General features: G+C 35.1%; 1 long non-coding RNA gene across 2 annotated transcripts in view; it reads right to left on the reverse strand.

Moving 5' to 3' along the window:
* Positions 1–13,242, reverse strand: part of LOC111095581 — a 30,302-nt gene extending 17,060 nt beyond the window's left edge. Inside the window, exons 1-4 of one of the 2 annotated variants that reach the window (XR_005358387.1) lie at positions 12,927–13,242; positions 11,906–12,054; positions 5,760–5,837; positions 2,464–2,620 (exon numbers count right to left, since the gene is read on the reverse strand). This is a non-coding gene — a long non-coding RNA (uncharacterized LOC111095581). Of the gene's footprint in view, positions 1–2,463; positions 2,621–5,759; positions 5,838–8,189; positions 8,336–11,905; positions 12,055–12,926 lie in introns of those variants that run through there. The other variant, XR_005358388.1, reaches the window with a different exon arrangement.
* Between the last annotated feature and the right edge of the window lie 4,689 nt (positions 13,243–17,931).

Below are 17,931 nucleotides of genomic sequence, written 5' to 3' on the forward strand. Positions count from 1 at the left end.
TATCTCAGAAGTACATTTTCAGTAGTATTTTCCCTAACAATATGATAATTGAAAGCTGCTGAGGCTTCTTTGCATTTTCCTTTGTCCTTAAGATATATCCCAAGAAGGCTATACTGCCAAATTACTGTGCTTCAAAATCACTTGAAATAATTCTTCTCTGTGTGATTATGCACCCTTGATATACACTTGAATTCATTCATCTCCTTTTACTCTTGATTTTGGAAATTTTAAAAAAAGATCTAGAAATTTGTCTTATAATTATGTAAAACATACACAGGGCATATAAACGAGTAGAACAGAAATAAGAAGTGGTGTCCTTTTTGGTAATTAAAATATGAATGCAGTGGGCCAGTGGATACACTGGGTGGGAAGTCTTTGATCCAGAGCCACCTTAGTGTTCCCAGAGCAGCAGCCTTGGTGTTCTAGATTTATGACTTGTGACATCAGAATTGCTTACCCCACAGGGCAATGTACTTACTCTATTGGTCAGGATTCTTTTGATTACTGGAAACAGAAACTTAGTTTCCATGTTAAAAAAGTAAGAGGTGAAAACAAGAACAGAAATCTCAAAAAGAGACCAAATCAAAACCAGAGTGAAAGGGATGTCTGGGTGGCTCAGTGGTTGAGCATCTGCCTTTGGCTCAGGGCGTGGTCCTGGACACCCTGATCAAGTCCCACATCAGGCTCCCCTTGAGGACCCTGCTTCTCCCTCTGCCTGTGCCTGTGTCTCTGCCTCTGTGTGTATGTGTCTCATGAATAAATAAATAAAATATTAAAAAAAAAACAGAGTAAAACAAAAACATTCATTAAATTTTTGAATTTACCTCCCTTGTACTCTCACATGTGGAATTAGGGCATAAAACCAAGGATTCTAGTATAGTTTCTTATGAATTTTCTTTCTACTGTCTTTCTGCTGCTCCCTACCTCACCTATTCTCACTCTCTACATATATATATATATATAAATTGAGGATGCTTCTTTACAGGAGTCTTGTAAAGGTTAAGTGATATCATGCATGTAAATGTAAAGTACCTAGTATAGTGCCTGGCAGATACTCAGAATCCAATTAATTTGGTTTTTTTTTCTTTTTCTTTTTCTTTTCTTTTTTTTTTTTTTTTTTTACTATAGACACTGTTGTTTCTGTTTCCGTGATAAAATTGGTACCAACTATATTTTTTTGTTCTCGTTCCTTTGTCATATTCTTCCTAGAGAATTGCAGAGACTTTATACCCTATAATTTTTCGTTCAGTTGTACTTGTCAACCAAGACTTAGCTAAAGATAGCTCTCTAAACTTAGGCTTCTTAAAAGAGAAAAAGGAGGAAGATGTTCAAGACTTTCTTTAATCTGAGCTAGCTTGGGTACTGTATTTTGAGTTCTCAGCATAGGGTCAGGAATAAGAATGATGTGGTTTTTCCTTCCTCTCCCAGGAAAGAACTGTGTGGATTTCAAAGCAAGTGTTGTAATAACATGGGAAATGTGACAGACCCTGAACCCCTGGTCCTAGCATTATCCACTTCATGCCCTGGGTGATCTTAGGAACTTTACTTTCCCTTCTCTGTGCCAAATTCTGTCTATCTATAAAATTAGGTCATTCAAAGAGATCTGTGTTTCTTCAAGTTTTAGAAGTATATGGTTCTGGGATGCCTGGGTGGCTCAGTGGTTGAGTGTGTGCCTTCAGCTCAGGGCATGATCCTGGGGTCCCAGGATCTAGTCGCACATTGGGCTCCCCGCAAGGAGTCTGCTTCTCCCTCTGCCTATGTCTCTGCCTCTCTCTCTGTGTCTCTCATGAATAAATAAATAAAATATTTTTAAAAAATAGAAGTATATGGTTCTATATTTACTTAAACAATCTCATTAATACAGTTCATATAATCAGTTCTATGACTTTTATGGTCCACATTTCTCTTCCCAATGTATTGGCTTCCTTCCCTCATTAAGTGATGTACTCTATGGAATCCATTAGGTTTTCATTCTTTCCTTTTGGCTGTCAATAAGCCTAGAGGTAATTTTCATAGAAAATACTAGCTCTCATTAGTCCTAGGCTTCTGGTACAATAACAACCTTCTCCATATTATAATTATATAGATTTTATCTTTTGAAATTGCTCTTAATATCAAGTAATATCAGTCTTGTTTTAAACCACTCTAGTCTTGTTATTGTTACTATGAAACTCTCCATAGGTTATAAGTGTTATTTCTTCATCTCAAAGGCATCATAACCACTTGGGAGAAAATAATCTCTCTCCTATCTATTTTTTATGAGAAAAAAAAGAGTAATAGAAAAAAATTAGAGAAATATAATCATTTTAGATGAAGCTTTTGGTTATTAGCATCCAATGAGTTAAATATAATTCTAAGGAGGTAATAATTATTAAATAGGTATCTGACACTAAGATAAAAAAACATCTTCTAAGTCCAATTTTCAGTCTTACCCAAAGATTCTGGTTTTGATACTATTCTTACCTGAGTGGTAATTAACAGTAAGCTCTGCTCCTCAAAGTGATAAGTACCAAATAGCTTGCAGGACTCCATTCTAAAAGCTTTTTTAACAACAGAGATATGTAACATGCCAAGTGGTATGGTGAAGTTCTAAATGACTTTTCAAATGTTCTCATGAGTTCTAGGACGAACAAATGGAGTAACATAAGACGGCTCAATGCTAGGTGAAATGAAAAAGTAAATGAAGATTATCTGTGTTATTTGCTCAGTCTGATTCTTTTGATAACTCTGTTAGTGACTTGGAAGGACAAGCTGACCACGTTTTCAGATGACACTAAACACATTGCCAAAAGTGGAATTGGAGTAATACAGGAATTGGAGTAATACAGAAATTGGAGTAATACAGACCTGGATTTGAATCCTAACTCCTCCACTCACTTTCACATGATCATCTACTGACAGAATTAGGACCAAAGCTTGAAAGCTACAGGAAGATTGACATCATCTCATGGCAAGGAGGAATTTTCTAGCAAAAAAAGCTTAAATATCTTCAGTTACACTACTGATGTGCAGAACTAGGTAGAAAGTTGTAAAGACCAAGAGCTATGTATATCCACTTGTAAACTTGATTTTGAATTTAAATATTATTTGCTATTGTGATAATGATAGTGGACTATCACTGATGAATGGTAATGATGTTTATGATGATACTGTTCTACTCAGTATTGTCAGATTACTTCTCATAAGCCATTTCTAGGGAGTTTGAGAAGAATATTGTTGAATTTTAATGGATAGGGAGACATGAGAGCAGTCAAGGGAGACATTTGGAAGCACATCCTATGAATACAGAATAAAAGAGACAGGTATATTTCACCAGATAAAAGAACACTATAGTCTTGGGAACATATCTTTAATGTCAAGTATATGAGCAGAACACTGCTAATGAAGGTCCAGACAATAGAATTAGAACCAATAGTTTGAAGCTTCAGAGAAACTGACTTCAGCACAATAAAATAAACCACAGAGAAAGAATTTTGATATTAGATTGGCCTGGATTTGAATCTAACTTTATCATTAACTGTGTTATCATGTTCATATTATTTCACTGCCCTAAGTCTCAGTGACCTTACCTGTAAAATGAGATAATATTAGACTCTACCCTATAGGACATTTGTACAGATTAAAATGAGATAATGCATGCAGATAAATAACAAAATATCTGTCATGTGTACATAGTAATTGCTGGTTGTGATTGCTTTTCTTGTTAATGCTATAAAGTCTAGAATATAATGAAGGTTGGGCTACTTCAAGTGGAGAGAACTAGGAAGTTGTCACTGGGTATTGTTTATAAAGGGAGGGAAACAAAGGTTTTGAGGGGATTTGAACATGGGGTTTGGATGTTAATGAGCCTACTATGATTCTAGAAGTGCCTTTCTGGCATCATCCTCTGGTGCTTATGATATTTTTCCACTGGTGCCATTTCTTTCCTGGCCTCTTGTATACCAGGGCCCTTATCCCTATGATCTACTTAGGCATCTGCTGGATCAGATTTAGCAGTCTTCCCACCATATAATTATCTACAACTGCTTGAGCATTTACATGCTTAAATTTTTCACAAACTACTTCATGCTATAATACCAACAGTTAATCATAGAGCCTTTGATTGTAATCTCTTCACAGTATGGACTACGTCTCTGATTGGCCAAAGCTTATAATAGTAGCAGATAGTGAATATGTGATGGATGGGTGCATGGATGTGTGGACAAAGAAACAAACTGATAGAATTTCATATGTAGAAGTATGTATGTTAGCAGTCATCATATTTAATATTCCATTCAATACCTAAATATTTATCTTTAATACCTCTTCCTGGTAGTTATTTAGCATTTGCTTGAGAACCTCCTGTAATAGGAAATTCATCACTTCTTCAGGTATCCCATTTTCTCTTTGGACAAATCTATTAGCATAGCTTGGCAAAGTTATACCATATGTTGAACTATACTATGTCACTCAGTTAATGAATTAATGTCTTGCCCCTTCTAGCAGTATTAGTATTAACAGGAGACTCATGAAAGCATGTTCTTTAAATAAAAGAATTTATATTATAAGGGCAGAATTTCAAGCACTAGTACTGGCAGAAAGAAAATATGCTAATTTCTTTCTTCACAAATACAAGATCTTATTGTTATATAGTTGTGGGGGATACAGGATGACAGATGTTTGCAGAATATCCATGTTACAATAAGAAGTAGATTTTGCACATCAGTAGGTATGTGGGAGATGAGATATAAACTATGATAGACCTAAATACATAGTCATGCTTCTTGAATACAAAAAATGGTTGTACAGAATTACATTTCTTTTAGTTTTAAGGAATGCTACAGAAATGAAGTGTATTTTTTTTAATTCAACAGCTCTGTTAAACTTAGAAAACCATGAGAGTCAATTTATTTGAATCAAACATTAAAAAGGGTATTATTCTAAGCAGCAATTAAGACTTAAATGCCATCATTTGATTTCTCCCTGGAAAGCATTTGTTTGCCATACTATGACAGAGCTGTTAAATTGGCCACATCTGTAGACAAACCAAAGATAATGCTATATCAAACCTTATTTTCAGAAGGCACATCTGCTTCTTGAGGAAAAAAGAAATTAAGAAAAGGCAACCTAAGGGAAGTCAAAGTACCACAATATGTGGGTGAACTATAAACTGATTACCATGAAAAGCTATTAGATTAATTTGCATCCCACCTACCAGTGTGTTCCTGTAGTGTCATGATGTCTATTGATTGAGGGTAAAGACTTCTAGAGGAATATCATTTCAGGCCAAAACTCTTTGTAGATTTGTACACATGTGATCAGCCTATAATGACCCTGTTTCTTGACAGGGTCACTATCTCTTTTAGTGGTGAGCCCTTAAGCCATTCCTTAACTGAATGGATCAGGGTAGATGTCTCACTTGCAATGGATCAGTTGGATTTTCTTATGCCAGTATTTGACATTTGGATTGAGATATGTCTCAGTATGGATTGTTTGCTTGAAGAGAAGAAATGTAAATGTTGGGCTTTGAGGAAACTTGTTTGTCCAGGTATTACAGAAGAGAGTGGATGAAAGGTAGAAGTATATTATTGCCATGAGTCTAGAATGGCTTTTAAGTCTCTGGTTCTAGACTATTAGTTATCCTTGGCTTCTGTGAAATTGTCCAATATCTCTCTAGTACTTTGACATTTCCTTACTTCACTGAGATATTTGAAGTCAGTTTCTATAAATAGTAAGCAAAAGGATGCCAACTTAAAAGGTCTAAATGTTGCTGCCATTACCTTGATTTCTCAGTTGTCAGGAATAATGTTTTTCAGAAAAATCAAATCTGGGAACCCTTATTCAGTATTTTTTTTGTACTAGATGATGAAGAGAGCACAGAAAAAACATGTTACAATATTATTCTCTTCTTATTCTTTCATCATTGCTTTCTACCTCAATACACATCCACGCTAGACTTTTCTAGGGAAAGCAAAACTCAGTGAAAGGAGGTGGTCCTGTCTCTTTAAAATAAAAACAATTCTGGAAACACATTATACTTCCACTCATTTCAGCCTTGACTAAAATGGTAATGTTCCTCTTAATAAATGACCACATCTATTTCTTTTAAGATGGTAGCAGCAATTGCTCTTTGAGTTACATGGCAGGTTCTCCTTTGCCTAAAAGGAATGAGTTGTATTAATTTTATGGTATTAGTAAAATTAATAATTCATTGATTAATATTCAATTTCTCTCTGAAATGAGGAAGGAGGCAGGTATGAGATTCCCTGAGCCAGGGAAACCTGAGAGGGTTGAATGTATCATAAAGTTTTTCTGGCAGGACCATAAAGTTAAAGAAACCAAAATGAATCCGTGGGTTATAGAGAAAATGTGGACATCATGGAGAGTCTTAACATTACTTCATAATAGGATATTCTTTCATTTGCCACATCCTCTGCTTTGCAAAGCTCCACTTGAGCTGAGGTCATATTTCTGTTGCTGAAATTTTGCATGGAAAGTATTTGTGTAAGTATCCCCAAATCCATTTTCCCAAACACACATAGACACACACACATGCATATGCATGTTTATTAACTTCCACTTGCTTTCAGATTAAAATTCCATGTATTATTCCAAATATAAGAACTTCAAGTATCTATTAATCTTGGAAATTAAAATTCAAGCCATCATATTTGATTTTCACTGAAGTGAGAGGGTTGGTAACTGAAGATGCCTAGGAATCTTTTAGCAAGCAGTACAGGACCACATGATTAATCTAAATCTGAACTTACTGTTTCTAGTCTGGTGTCTCAGAAACTTAGAACCGCTACTCTGTGCTAACAAGTAAAAAGCTGAACAAATTGAAAAATCAACAACTCTTCCTAGATCCATCAAAGAAGTAAGATCACAGGGCAAACTGCTGCCCCCAAAATTGGAGAGACAGACAGATAGATACAGAGAATCGCAACTTACCAAAGCAGAAACTCACAAGCACAAACACTCAGGAGATCCAGTGCCGGTGAGGAAAACCTAAACATTTTGACAAATTGCTAGAGGCTCAGTTTGGACAAGTCTGAGAGTTAAAAGCCCCAGAGAGACCTAGTTATGGAGGAGGTGGGTGCCAATGCTTTTAAGAATATCTGAGAAACATTCCCTCGTGATTCCATCAAGAAAAGTAGAAAAGTAACCATTTAAAAATATACCAGAGCATTCTGTTCTTCCTAACAAGACCTTCCCTCACTAGACACTGTTTTGCCAGAGCCTAACCTATCTAGGAGAAGAGAAGTATGCACCTTCAGCTCCCTCCAGCCTTCCAAATGGGGGGGAAGGGAAATAAACTACTCTGGCCTCTTCTAATCATCCTTCCCCACCTGATGGGGTACGTAGGAAGCATAAGTAAAGTTCACAGTCCAGGGCCACAGACTCACCAAAGGACTGACACTAGAGTGTGTCCCCTTCCTCCACACCTTACCACCACACTACTAGAAGCCTAATTGCTAGAGTTCCTTTCACTCAGTACATCATGCCTTGCTACTGACAACAACAAAAAAGCAAAGCATATTAAGAGACAAAAACAAAACACAGTTTGAAGAGAGTAAGCAAAGATCAGAACCAGAAACAGCTATGAGAGAGCTGTTGGATTTATCAGGCCATAAATATAGGACACATGATTATTATGCTATAAACTTTGTGAATAAATTATAGCATACAAAAACAAATGGATAATGTGAGCAGAGAGAGAGAAATTATAAGAATAAAAAATAAATGCTAGAGATCAAAAACACTATAATAAGTGCTTTTGGTTCATTAACAGACAGGACATAGCTAAGGAAATCTCTGAACTTGAGGCTATGATGATAGAAATTTCCAAACCTTGAAAGAGAAAAAAGACTGAAAAAAACCCCAGAATATCTAAGAACTGTGGGACAATTATAAATAGTGTAACACACCTGTAATGGGTATGCCAAAAGAAAAAGAAAGAAATAGAAGCAATATTTGAAGCATAATGACTGAGAATTTCCCATAAATTAATATTGAGACAGCACAGATCCAAAACTCTCAGCACCAAGCAGAATATATACAAATATACAAAATAAGCAGCAACAGAAATCTACACCCAGACATATCATTGTCAAACTTCAGAAAATCAAAAAGACAGAATCTTAAAAGAAGCTAAAAGGAAAAAAAAAAAAAAGAAAAAAAAAACCCACAAAAAAAAAAAAATACACTACCTTCAGAGCAGCAAAGGTAAGAATTCCCCCCAACTTCTTCTCAGAAACCAAGCAAGAAGAGAATGGAGTAAAATATGTGAAGTGCTGAGAGAGAAAAAGTGACACGTGTAGAAATTTTTATTCTGTAAAATTATCCTTTAACAATGAAAAAGAAACATTAAAACCTCTTGAGGGATGCCTGGGTGTCTCAGTTGGTTAAGTGTCTGCCTTTGGTTCAGGTCATGATCCCAGAGTCCTGGGATCAAGCCCTATGTGAGGCTCCCTGCTCAGTAGGGAGTTTGTTTCTCTCTCTCCTTCTGCCCCTCCCCCTGTTCCTTCTCCCTCTCTCTCACTCACTTTCTCTCTCAAATAAATAAATAAATAAAATCTTTAGAAAAAGAGTTCTTCAGAGAGAAGGAAAATGATCTACCTCATTTTACAGCAGAAAATGGGACCTACATAAAGCATTGAAAAATAAGTAAAAATAAAAACTTAATTTTCTTACTCTTAACTGATCTACAAATATTATTCAAAATAATAATGCAACAATATATGCTTATATTTATGTATGAGTGAAATGAATGACAGTAATGATACAAGGGACAGGAAAGAATTAATAATATTTTGTTATTATAAGGTAAGTGCACTGCTCATGGAGATGTAAGTGTTATTTGAAAATGGATTTGGATTGATTGTAAACATATATTGTAAACTTCAGGGCAATCACCAAAAAAAAAATATTTGAAGAAATAAATATAATTGATATGTTAAGGAGAGAAAATTGAATCATGTAAAATGCTCATATAAAACCACAAAAAGTGGAAAAAAACATAGAAGACAAAAAAATTAAAGAACAAGTTAATAAATAGTAATAAACATGGTTGATGTTAATCTAGATATATCAGTAATAACTTTAAACATAAATGATCCAAATATACCAACTAAAAAACAGATTGTGTGCATGTATCATTGAGCAAGATCCAACAGTATGTTGTCTATAAGAAACCCATTTTAAATATAAAGAGATATCTAAAATAAAACTAAATGGATGTAAAAAATATATACCATGCTAACAATAGTCAAAAGAAATTAAGAGTATACGAACTTCAACAACACAGGCTTCAGAGCAAGGAAAGTTATCAGGGATAAACAGAGGCATTACAAAATGACAAAGGAGCCAATAATTCAAGAAGACATAACAATCCTTAATGTTGTATGCACTTGAAAACAGAGCATCAAAATATGTGAGGCAGAAATTGATAGAACTGCAAGGAGAAACAGATGTATTCACTGTTATAGTTGGAAACTTCAAAAACACTTTTATTATAAATGGGCCAATCCAGCAGACAGAAAATCAGTAAGGGCATAGCTGAACTCAACAGCACCATCCATCAACTGCATGTAATTGACATCTATAGATTGCTTCATCCAAGAACAGTAGAATATACATTCTTCTCAAACTCACATGGAACATTCACCTAGTTAGGCCACATTCTGGACCATAAAACACTATCTTTAGCAAATGTGAAAGAATACAAATTATCTAAGATTTGCTCTCAGGACATAATAGAATTAAACTAGATATCAGTACATAAAGGAAGTTGGAAAAATCCCCCAAATAGTTGGAGATGAAACAGTTATTAAATAATACATAGGTCACAGAAGAAACATCAAGATAAATTATAAAATATTCTAAACAAAATGAAAATTAAAATATAACATCAAAATTTGTGGAATTCTGCAAAAATATTGCTCAGAGGGAAATTTATAACAATAGATATCTACATTTGAAAAAGAAAAAGATCTAAAAATCAATTGTGTAAGTTTTCACCTTAGGAAACTAGAAAGAGAAAATTAAGTCCAAAGTAACAATACAAATAATAAAAAGTGAATCAGAAATCAATGAAATTGAAACCCAAGTAGAAAATATCAACAAAACCCAAAGCTGCTTCTCCGGAAAAACAAATAAATGTATTAGCCTCTAGCCAAACTAATTAAGAAAAAAAGAAGACACAATTATAATATCGTAAGTGAAGGAGAAAACATCAATACAGATCACTGCAGATCCCATGGATGGTAAAGGATAATAAAGGAGTATTATGAAAAACTCTTTGCCCACAAATTTGATCATTTATATTTAGATTAAATGGACCACTTCCTCAAAGACACAATCTGCCAAAATTCAAACAGGAAGAAATATCAAAACTGAATAGGCCTATATATTAGAGAAATTGAATCAATAGTTAATAACCTTCCAAAACAGAGAGCAGCAGCCCCAAACGGGTACACTGGTTAATTCTACCAAGCATTTGACAACAAAATTATACCAATTCTTTACAATCTCTTGCAGAAGATAGAAACATAGTAAACACTTTCTAACTCACTTTAGGAAGCCAAAATTACCCTAATACTAAACCAAACAAAGAGATTTATCTGAAAACAAAACTACAGGCAAATATCTCTCATGAACCTAGCAAAAATCCTAAAGAAAATATTAGCAAATAGAATCTGAAAATGTATAAAAAGACTTATATAGTATAATCAAGTGGAATTTATCCCAAGTATACAGGCTGGTTCAAGATTTGAAAATCAGTTACTAGGCAGCCCTGGGGGCTCAGCGGTTTAGCCCTGCCTTCGGCCTGGGGCATGATCCTGGAGACTCAGGATAGAGTCCCACATCGGTGTCCCTGCATGGGGCCTGCTTCTCCCTCTTCCTGTGTCTCTCCCTCTCTCTCCCTCTCTCTCTCTTTCTCTTTCTCTCTCTCCCTCTCTCTCTCTCTCTGTCTCTCATGAATAAATAAAATCTTAAAAAAATAATTTTATAAAATCTAAGAGTCATTTGCGATAAAAAAAATGAAACAATTCTGTGAACTAGGAATAGAGGGGAACTTCTTCAACTTAATAAGGAATATCTATCAAAAGCCTACAGATAGCATCATACTCAATGGTGAGGAACCTCTTGACACTGCTTTCCATATTGTGCTGGAAGCCTAACTAATTCAGTAAAACAATAAAAGGAAATGTATACAGATCAGGAAGGAAAAAAAAAACTGTCTTTGCAGATGACATGATTATCATTTAGAAAGAATATCTGAAAGAATTGACCAAAAAAGAAAAAAGGGGGAAAAATAATGAAAAGCACCAAGAGTGAACCCTAACATAAACCATATACTTTGAGTAATAATGACGTGTCAATGTAAGTTTACTGAATGTACAAGTGTACCACTGTGGTGGATGTTGATAGCAAGTTGTGTGTACGGGAATATAGGTCGTATGTGGGAACTATCTGTACTTTCTGCCAATTTTTCAATCTTGCTATGATTCTAAAACTGCTCTAAAAACAGCTTATTGAGAAAAGTTCAACCTCAACAGACAGAAAAAATCAAAGTAGAAGCTGATTTTTACAGTTTTGGTATACTTTAAAAGCAATGTTTTTATTAATATGCAAATAAAATACAGCACTGACATTTTTCAGCTCAGTAATGCATTATGGTGACTTCATGTAAGCAAGGGCAAAGTGTCTTTCCCAAATCTTTCTCAATTCTTCACATTGAAGTTTTCTCAACTATTTCTGGAAGTCTTTGTGGAATCTCAAGGGAAGTTGTAAGTTAGAGTGGTTAAGAGAATGATTTTAGAATTCTAGTTCTGCTATTAACCATGTGATCTTGGACAAGTAATGAAACCTTTGAGAATTCTTATATTCTCATCAGTACAATGAGGGAAATCACAGGACTTACCTCCTCCAGTTGCTATAAACATTCAAGGAAATAATGCATGCCAAATGCTTATGCAGTACTTGGCCATCGTGAGTGTTCAATCTGCGATGACTCTGATTCTAGTCCAAAGTTTTCTCAGCAACCTCTTATATTAACCATTTCATCTTGTCCTTCACAGAATATGTAGTCAAAATCAGATTATTATGCCTTGTTGCTACAGGCAAGTTTTGACAGTCCCTCAAATTCACAAATTACTCAACAGCAAATACTGTTCCTATTCTCTCTTGAGCAAGCCTTATTCTCACTACCCCCCCCCCCAAATAATCTTATTAAGGTCACTAATAATTTCATCTTCACCTTGCTGAATCCATTGTTAATCCTCATCTTATTTGACTTATCAGTAGTGTTGAAAAACAGCTGATTATATCCTCCACTTGGATTGCCTTTTTAAAATACAGTTTTCAGGGAATGAGGCTTTCTTGAATTTGCTCCAGTTTTACTAGTTTCCTCTGCCTATTTGGCAATTCCCTTTGCTTGCTTGCTTCCTTTTCCCTCTGGTCATTGTGTCCTAGGTTCAGTTCTTGGTACCTTATTTAAATATTATATGCCCTAGACTTCAGTTGTTAATTTCTTTCTCTTCATTATCATGATGCTCTAGGGTTCAGTTTTGATTCCATTCTCTATTCACACCCAATACCTTCTGTATGCTGATGATCCTCCATATTTTTTTTACCTCCAGTACAAACTACTTTATTAAACTACAGATTCTTATATCCATCCCCTCCTTGACATTCTGACAAGGACAAGCAGACATCTCAAAATCCCTGTGTCCAAAACTAAATTCCTTATCTTCCCCCAAATTTCCCCTATCTTTCCTATTTCAGCTGATGGCAGTCCATTCTGCTAGATATTCAGGGCAAGAATTTTGGAGTAAACTTTTTTGTTGTTTGTTTTCTTTCTCTTTTTCTTGCAGTCTATATGTCATACATTATAAAATCTTATCCTGTCTTTAAAATTTATCTAAGATCAGATCAATTCTTACCATTTCCAGTGATAATTCCCTGGTGTGAGCCCTTTGGAGGTGTGCAGTAGCCTCCTGACCAGTCTGTTCTGGAATCTGAGCTACTTAGAGTCCACTCAATGCAATAGCCAGAGTTGTTCTTTCAATTTGTAGTTCAGGTCATGTTTCTCCTCTGCTCAAAACCCTCCAAAGCTGCTAGTACCCATTTCATTTAGAATAAAAGGCAAAGTTTTTAGAAATGATTATAAGTCACCATATGATTTTCTTTACCTCCTACTCTATTGTCATCCCTCCTACTTTATTAACATTCCCACCTTGTTCACTCTGCTTCAGCCTCCCTGGCCTTCTTGCCAACTTTGAACATTCCAGTTAGTTATTCTTTTGCCTGAGGCACTTCACTGGCTGTTCTCCATCCCTGTAATACTTACCCACAAAATATTAACATGGTTACATTTCTTACTTTATTATTTATATGTCACAATTTCTATAATAATGACACTAACCTCCCTGTTTATTTACTATAATGCAATACCCTATAGATAAGTATCCCTTATTATCTCTCTTTTATCCATAGTACTTAACAATTTCTGACATACTGTGTACTTATTTATCACATTTATTTTGTAATCTCCCCTCCTCCCCCACATATGCATATACAATAGAATGCAAGGGTAATGAGGACAGGGAGTTTTATCTTTTTGTTCACTGAATTATCCCAAGTACCAATGAATAGTGCCTGGCCTATACTGCTCAAAACAATGTTTTTTTCTTATTAAGTAATTGAACCATTAAGAACCTAATGCTAAATGTAAACCAGGCACCATTTTGAATCCTTAAGAGTAATTTTTTTTTGTATATTCTATATTTACTCACTTAACAAACTTTGAGTCACCACTCAATGCTAACAGAAGAGATTTTGTATTTAGCATTTATACACCAGACACAAAAAAAATCTAACAATCTTATGATGAATGCATCAGACTTGCTCTCTAGGAGCTCAGGATCCTGTAGGAAAGGGACTGAGGAGTAGACAGGCACTTATGTCACAGTGGGAGGTGCCATGAAAGGGGGTACTCAGGAGAAGCACTTCATCTGCACAAGAGGAGAGGTGAATTTACAGAATGCTTTCTGAAGGATACTGAAGGATAGAGAAAGCATGAGAAATTCAAGTATACGAAAGAAAGCCATGACAATCTTTTGGTAAGAACCTATAAGAATTCAATGTTTGGAGCCTAGAGTTCAAATTGCAGGGGAGTGAGGGGAAGGCTATAAGAGGCAGATACGTTCAGCATCAGAAGAGCCTTGTAAGGAACATTAAGGAGTTTGAATATTGAAATCTGTGCTTTACATGACAATCTGTATCCTATATATTATCTGTTTTAATGAACTTCACAAACTAATCCTGGTTACAATTACAATTAATATACGATTAAGCTGCTAGTATTCTGCTAAAATGTAGTGGGGGAATTACTTTCTCTTCCCTATCCCCCAATTTGTCAAATGTACATATGCAATCTGGTGCCAACATCTGTTAGGATCCCAGAGGAGAGCCTCCTGTACTCCCATATTTCAGAACAGTTTTGCCTGTGATGCTTTTTCTTCTTCCTTTAGAAGCTCTGCCATTCTTTGCTCGATTGTGAATCTACAGTGTACTGTGTTTGTTGTGTATTGTCACCCATTACTTGTCCACAACTCTTTACCTTCCTTTGTTACCCAAAATGTCCTCTTTTTCTGATTATACACACTCCCACTGTCAAGAAAGCAGTACTTTATAGTGGTTTTTGAGTTTTGCTATAAAATCTCTGAGAAACCAGTAGTTTTCCATTTGTGTATATCATAGTCATGGCACTCTGTGTAATAGATATGAAAGTAACTGGCATACTCCAGAGAGATGGTGCACAAGAAGTAGGGAAGGATAGATAAGGCATTTCATAGTTTAACAAAATGTAAGTGCTAGCACCTCTTTTTAAAAAAAATTAAAAGTAAATTTTTATATATTGTCTTTAAGAAAGACTTGTAAACATTTGTCTTTCAAAACTCAAAAGTCAGTAGTCATAACTGAAAAAAAAAATCCAAAGAATATGAGTCAGGTAGATTGTTGAGTACTTTGGAAGATGTGATGGGAAAACACTTGTAGAGGCTAACAGGGTCCTTGTGTTCCTGAGGAAGGCGTAAGAGGGAGAGAAGGCAGCAGGATCTGTTCTCTTTGTTCAGAGGCCCAGGAACAAATGAAGATTTCACATTTGATCCCCTCAGCAATGTTAGGATGCCTCTTGAAGAGGAATGAATGCATTGTTTCCAAGCACGCAGAGACTTTTTACAGATGCCAGAAACAATGCCCAGATCATTCTTATCTTTCAGATTAGCATTTCTAAAGAATTGGTCACATTCAAATTCAGCAAACATTTATTATGAGCAAACTGTATATAAAGTACTATCCAAAACATTTTCAAAATAATTTTACTTTCATAGCAAGATGGTAAAGCAGATATTTACTTGGATAATTTTCTTGCTTCCCTCCCTCCTTCCTCTCTTCCCTTCTTTCCTCCCTCCTTTTTTCTCCTTCCTCTCCTCCCTCCTACCTTTCCTGTGATGAGAATTCTTAGGATTTACTCTAACAACTTTCATATATACCATACAGCAGTGTTAACTGTAGTCATCATGTTGTACACATCATTCCCAGTACTTTCTTACCTGGAAGTTTGTACTTTTTGACTACGTTCCTTCATTTCCTCTCTGTGTGGCCCCCTACTCATCCCCTGCCTCTGGTATTCACAAGTCACAATTATGATCTCTGATGTGTTTTTTTTAATATTCTACATATAGGCAATATCATATAGCATTTATCTTTCTTTGTCTGAATATTCCATTTAGCATAATGCCCTCAAGGTCCATCCATGTTGTCACAAATGGCAACATTTCCTTCTTTTTATCACAGGATAATACTCCATTATATATATATGTTTTTTTATTTTTTATTTTATTATATATATCTATATCTTTATTATGCATTATATATATGTATACATATACATATATATATATCCATATACATATATATATATATATCACAGATTCTTTATCCATTCATTTTTTGATAGACACTCAGATTATTTCCATGTCTGGGTTATTATAAGTATCGCTTCTGTAAACATAGTAGTTTAGATACCTCTTCTACATAGTATTTATGTTTCCTTTAGACATATTTCCCAAAGTGGAATTGCTTGATTACATGTTCTATCTTTAATTTTTTGAGGAACTTCCATACTGTTTTCAAGAATGGCTGCACCAACTTACAATCCCTTCAACAGTACATAAGGGTTCCCTTTTCTTCACATCCTCACCAGCATTTGTTATCTCTTGTCTTTCTCATGATAGCCATGCTCACAAGTGAGCTCATTGTGGTTTTGATTGTCGTTTTCCTGACGATTACTGATACTGAGCATCATTTCATGTATATATTAGCCATTTGTATATCTATTTTAGAAAATGTCTGTTGAAATCCTCTGCCAATTTTTAATATTGGACTGTTAGATTTTTTGCTATTGAGTTATATGTGTTCCTTATAGACTTTGAATATTAACCCCTTATCAAATATATCATTTATAAACTTTTTTCTATTCAGTAGGTTGTCATTTCATTTTGTTGATCACTTATTTTGGTATGCAAGTTTTTAGCCTGATGTAGTCTCTATTGTTTTGTTGTTGTTGTTGTTGTGTTGCTTGTGTATTAGGTGTCATATCCAAAAAATAACTGCCAAGAACCATGTCAGAGTGTTTTTCCTTATTTCTTTTTTCTTCTAGGACTGTTACGGTCTTAAAGTGTTTAATCCATTTCAAGTTAATTTTTGTAAGTGGTGTGACCCACAGGTCTAGTTTTATTATTTTAGATGTGCATATTCAATTTTCCCAGCAACTAGAGACTTGTCATTTCTCTACTGAGTATGTTTGGCTTGTTTGTCAAATATTAATTGACTATACATGCATGAGTTAATTCTGGGCTCCCATTTTGATTGGTCTATGTGTATTTTAATGCCAGTATCATACTGTTTTGATTACTATAGCTTTATAATATAGCTTCAGATCAGGAAGGATGCTGTCTCCTGCTTTGTTCTTCTTTCTCAGGATTGTTTTGGCTATTTGGGGCCTTTTGTGTTTCATATAAATTTTAGAATTTTTTTCTACTTCTAAAAAAATATCATTAGACTCCATAGGGATTGTAATAAATCTATAGATGACTTTGGCTAGTATGGACATTTTTAACAATATTAATTATTTTAATCCATGAGACATTTTATTATTTTGGTGGTATTTTCAAATGAGATTGTATTCTTTACATCCTTTTCAGATAATTCATTGCCACTTAACTACTAATATCAATGTGATGGTAAAAGTAAGTGGTATGGCAAGTTAAAGGTATGCCAAATTTATGAGTCTTATGCAGGTATGAGTTTGTACAAACTGCAATGAGCTCCAAAAATAGCAACTACAATAGTAACAACCCCTCTATTCCCACCCTGGTGCAGCCACTTGTATTTCTAGAGATCCTCTCCCTCCCAAAAAAATTGAATCTCGGAGTATAAGGTTGGAGAAGAGTAAAAAATGCCAGAGAAAAGTAAGTGAGGATCAAGACAAGTCTACAGGTCTTATAGTAACTTCAGTCTGTGTTCTGGACTGCTGGATTCTATGAGAACAGGAGATCTGTGGGAGCCACCTGGGTGGCTCAGTGGTTTAGCATCTGCCTTTGGCTCAGGGCAAGATCCTGGGGTCCTGGGATTGAGTCCCTCATCCCCTCTGCCTGTGTCTCTTCCTCTCTTTCTCTGTGTCTCTCTTGAATAAATAAATAAATAATTTTTTTTTTTTTTTAAAAGGAGATCCTCTCTGCATCTTTTATCAGTATTGGTGAACATTCCTGTATGAGAACAATGCTACTTGGACTGATTCTGTTTTCTATTGCTGGGGATCTCATTCCTAACACCAGCAATAAACCTCAATCTTACTTAGCTAAAGCGAGCCTTCTGATTTCA

The sequence above is a fragment of the Canis lupus genome, chromosome 4 (genome assembly GCF_011100685.1).
Source record: "Canis lupus familiaris isolate Mischka breed German Shepherd chromosome 4, alternate assembly UU_Cfam_GSD_1.0, whole genome shotgun sequence".
NCBI lineage: Eukaryota > Metazoa > Chordata > Mammalia > Carnivora > Canidae > Canis > Canis lupus.